The following is a 5,010-nucleotide window of genomic DNA, read 5'->3' on the forward strand; positions in this document are numbered from 1 at the left end:
GGTATCGATCTCCATCTTCACCGATACTGATCCGGAACTGTATGTATCGGTTAGGTTACCCTATTTACTTCAAAAAATTTAGTTTTTTATTTTTATTTTTATTTTTATTCTTTTCCGTACTAATCCACCAATACGGGATCAACCAGGAATTAGTATCGGTATCAGTCTCAACAAATACTGATCTATGTCGGTCGGGATCAGTTAGGTTTACCCTTGCTTTCTTTAAGAGAATTATATATTTTTTTACATTTTTACCCTTGTCCGTATCAATCCACCCATACGGGATCGTTCAGGAATCGGTATTGATCTCCATCTCCACCGATATCAATCTAGGACGGTATGTATCAGACTGCATCGGTTAGGTTACCCTATGTTCTTCAAAAAAAAATATTTTTTAATATTTTTTTATCTCTGTCTATACTGACCCATCAATACAAGATCGGTCAAGAATCGATATCGGTCTCAGCCAATACCAATCCGAATCGATCTGTATCGATTAGGTTAACGATTTTGTTTTGTTCAAAAATTAGATTTTTTTTTTAAACATTTTTACCTTTGTCTATACCAACCCATCGATATGAGATCAACCAGGTATCGAAATCAATCTGTATTGATCTAGATCGGTTAGGTTTACCCCCGTAAAAAAGAGAGAAATATCATTGAAAATTTAGAAGGATGTTTTGCAAAAAAAATTAAAAAACAGCAAGAAACGTTTTGAGATTTTGTGGATTCAGCAAGCAAAAGAGAGAGAGAGAGGGGGGGGGAAGATATCGTTGAGAATAAAGGACTTTTTGAAAAAAAAAATATAAAAAACAGCAAGCAAGCAAGAGAGATAGAGAGAGAATGATCATATCTACCTTATTTAATTAAGGAGGTGTTTTTTTATTGTCTTGATTTTATGAGAGAGAATAAGAGAGATTTTCTACCATAATTGTTAACCAATTTACTTTTGGTAAATCTAAACTTGATTTCAATAAGATTAAAATATTATTAACCCATTATTAAATTAAATCAAATACTTTTATAATATCTAAAATGCATCAATGGTCATTAATGCATGTTTCTAATCTGATGAACAAGAGGTTAGCTGTGTGGAATATACACTACCTACAAGACCAAGTAGAATTCTTTTTCCCTAAACCAAATTATAACTAACAGTTGAAAAAAAAAAAAAATTCAGAAATCAATGAGTTCAGACCGTTGAATGTTCGAACTACCAGATGTCAACATCTCCATCTAGCACTACCACAATGCACACTTTTAGAAATTGGAGATGATTAAAATCCCCCCTGCCTCTCCCCCTCTCTCTCCCTCTCTCCCTCTCTCCCTCTCCACACCTATTATATCTTTCTTATGGAAATCAAAGATTTGCAAACTTATTGTAGTTCTGCATGCATACAATATTTTAATCCATAAAATTAATTACTGATAGAATCTTTGCACCGTTTTCAAGCAAATAATGGAGACTTATTAATTACCCAAAAGTTATACTAACAATCATTATATAGGCTCCCTATACGTGGATGCAAGGGAAAAAAAAGGAAGAATGGCAAAAATAAAAAAGAAGTTTTTGTTATCGTCATTATTCAACATGATTGTATCTACTTAAATTACTTACCATATTTAGTTATGATACTTTTTATGAGTAATTTTTATTTCACGTTTTTCAATTCAAGAGATTTTTATGCAAAAGTAAGATAAAACTCAATATCAAATATGAAATGCTTTAGAGTTAGTGATATAATCATTTGAGGTAATGAATGATTACTAAAGTTTCCCTCTTTAGCTTTTAAATTTTCATTTTCTTTCCTTTTAAATTCTCTTGCAATCAAACGGAATCATACGTGAATTTTATTCATTAATTTTAATCAAAAAAAAGTTTTTATTCGATCATTAATTAAGACATTGTAAAGCCCAATTTGATCAATACTTGGAATCACAACAAGAATAACAGACAACTCCTCCTTATTAATCTTCATAGAGCTTAGAAGGAAAGCGTGGGGTGAGAAAGATGTGTAGTGGGGTTGCTTTGGGCATGGTGAGGCCTACGCCTTCACTCATGTCTACAGGTTGCTGTGAAGAAGGGGTCTCAAAATTGAATCCTTGTAGGAGACGAGCAAGAATCAAGTGCAAGATGTGCCTGGCGAATGCGATACCTGGGCATGATCGTATGCCCGATCCAAAAGGGATGAACTCAAAGTTCTGACCCAGAAAGTCGACTTGTGAATGTGTAGTGAGAAACCTCTCTGGTTTGAATTCATGAGGGTCTGACCAAACACGAGGGTCCCGATGTAACTTCCATAGGTTGACAAGCAAACGTGTGCCCTTGGGGACAACATAGCCCCCCCACTTGACAATCTTCTATGGCTTCATGTGGTAGTGATAAAGGTGTAGGAGGGTATAGCCTCAAAGTTTCCTTTACAATGGAATGGAGGTACACCAGGTTCTTGATGTCTGATTCTTCAACTTGTCTATCTCTACCAACATGGACATCCAGCTCATCCTGTGCCCTTTTCAGCACTTGGGGATTGTTCAATAGCAAAGATAATGCCCATGTCAGGGTGAGGGAGGTGGTGTGGGACCCACCTACGATGAGTTGCTGTGCATGCGGAGGAAGAAGATTAAGGTTTAGACTTTAGACAGACATATATCATACTATCATACTATTATATAAAAGCACGTTGTGGCAAATCTTTCAGTTATCCATTCTACCTTTCATTCTTATCTAAAATTCCGTTTTTCAAATCTTAATCTTTATGTCAATCTTTCTTATAATTTCATAATCTTAGGTACCCTTAGTATTAATTACTATTTTTAATTAATATTAACATTAATAATATTTATTATTATTTAAAGCAAATCTTTCAATTACTTCTTTTATCCTTCATTCATATCTAAAATTCCAATTTTCTATTCTTAATCTATAGGTCATTCCTTTTTATAATTTCATAATCTTAGATACCCTTAGTATTAATTATTGTTTTTAAATAGTGGCAAATCTTTCAATTACCTATTCTACCCTTCATTCTTTAAATCTTAATCTTTATGTCATTCTTTCTTATAATTTCATAATCTTAGGTACCCTTAATATTAATTACTGTTTTTAATTAATATTAATATTAATAATATTTATTATTATTTAAAGCAAATCTTTCAATTACCACTTTTACCCTTCATTCTTATCTAAAATTCTAATTTTCTATTCTTAATCTATAGGTCATTCTTTTTTATAATTTCTTAATCTTGGGTACCCTTAGTATTAATAATTATTTTTAATTAATAATATTATTATTATTTAAGTTTAAAAGTATTCGTTTTTATGTTTGTTTTTAATTAAAATTCATGGTTTCAAAATTGAAAAAAAAAATGGGAGAAAAAATATATTTAAAATAGGTTTGTAAAAGGATTGGATTCAGCTCGGATACGGATCGGATGTAATCGGATTCGGATATTTCCTGGTCGAATACGGACACCTCTAAACGGATTGGGATGGATTTGGATGCGGATCGAATTCGAATTTTCAACCATCCGTTTACACCTCTGCCTTGTGTAACCCGAACCTTCCTCCCCCTAGTGGATACAATTCACTCTCAATCCATAGTTTTAGATCATGATTCTCTTTTCCTCATATTCTAGAACTTGTTGAATCTTTAAAAACCCTCAAAATCGTTATTTAATTAATTTTTTATAATTAAGTATTTGGATTCGGATTTTTATCGGAGTATTCGGATTTTTTTTCAGATATCTCTAATCGAATACGGATGCCCCTAAATGAACGCGGATCGAATTCGAATTTTCGTTTATCCATTTACAGCCTTAATTTAAAACTATATCTATCTATATATATATCTCTATCTATCTCTACATCTCTCTATCACTGTTTACAACGTAACTATACAAGTGCATATATTATTGAGTAAATTCTGATTTCGTTAGTTCCACTCTCCAATATCTCTACTTAGAATCCATGTATGGTCACACGTACAAATGACGTGCATTTGCATGTGCATTCTCACTAATATATATATATATATATATATATATATACACACACACACATATGTAAGCCAAGAACCACAAATGAAAGTCCAATTCATCATCAAAATCAAATTGAATACATACCAGTACAGTTGCCTTGATAACAGTATCACGATCATAACTAGACATTATCAAATTGTCTTCAGGAATGACGGATAGCATCACATCAATGAAGTCGAGCTCTTCTTCTTCTTCATCTCGAGGAGACGACGACGACGTCTTATGGATCCTGCGATGACGATGTTCATCCAGCCAATTTCCAATTATAGAGTCTACTTCCTTAGAAGCAGATTTCATGGCTCCCACGTATCCTCCCAAGTCCAGCCATTCACAATAGGGTAGGGCATCGGATGGAACAAACACCCCACTTAGATATGTCATTTGAGCCTCAACCTCAAATCCAGTATCACCAATGTTCCCATAAAAACGTTTCCCAGCAATCATTTTGGTAATAACATTTAAAGTAACATGTTCGAACCACTGCTTCATCTCTACCTTGATAGGTCGACGTGGGTCAGTACTCCAAACTGAGTACAATTCTTTGATGGAAATGTATACTTCAGAGGTCCTAACATGCCTGAGCTTGTTAAGACGGGTATGGGAAAGTACTTCAACAGTGGTCATCTTACGCATCTCACGCCAATATTGTTAGGGTTTAGGGTTTAAGCACAAAGTTGCTTAAAGCATTACACCCTGAGTATCTAGTTTGGAATACCCAGACTGCTGCCTCCAGCTAGTATATATAGGAAAACTAGGGTTTAGGTCAGATGGGCTAATTACTAGATTGCCCCTCACAGCCTGGGCATTAATACAAGTAGGATTATATGAGAACATATAAAGGGATATTACATAAATACCCTTACAATCTCCTCCTATGTTCTACATATATCCATTACACATGTATAGGAACCATTGTTCAATCAGTAATTGAATCAATATAAATTGAATATCAATAATCCAATAAATCAAATA

At 33.6% G+C, this 5,010-nt stretch overlaps 1 pseudogene; it reads right to left on the reverse strand.

Annotated features, from left to right (window-relative positions):
• Positions 1–1,968: 1,968 nt before the first annotated feature.
• LOC122654109 lies at positions 1,969–4,671 on the reverse strand (annotated as a pseudogene).
• Between the last annotated feature and the right edge of the window lie 339 nt (positions 4,672–5,010).

Source organism: Telopea speciosissima, chromosome 3 (genome assembly GCF_018873765.1).
Source record: "Telopea speciosissima isolate NSW1024214 ecotype Mountain lineage chromosome 3, Tspe_v1, whole genome shotgun sequence".
NCBI lineage: Eukaryota > Viridiplantae > Streptophyta > Magnoliopsida > Proteales > Proteaceae > Telopea > Telopea speciosissima.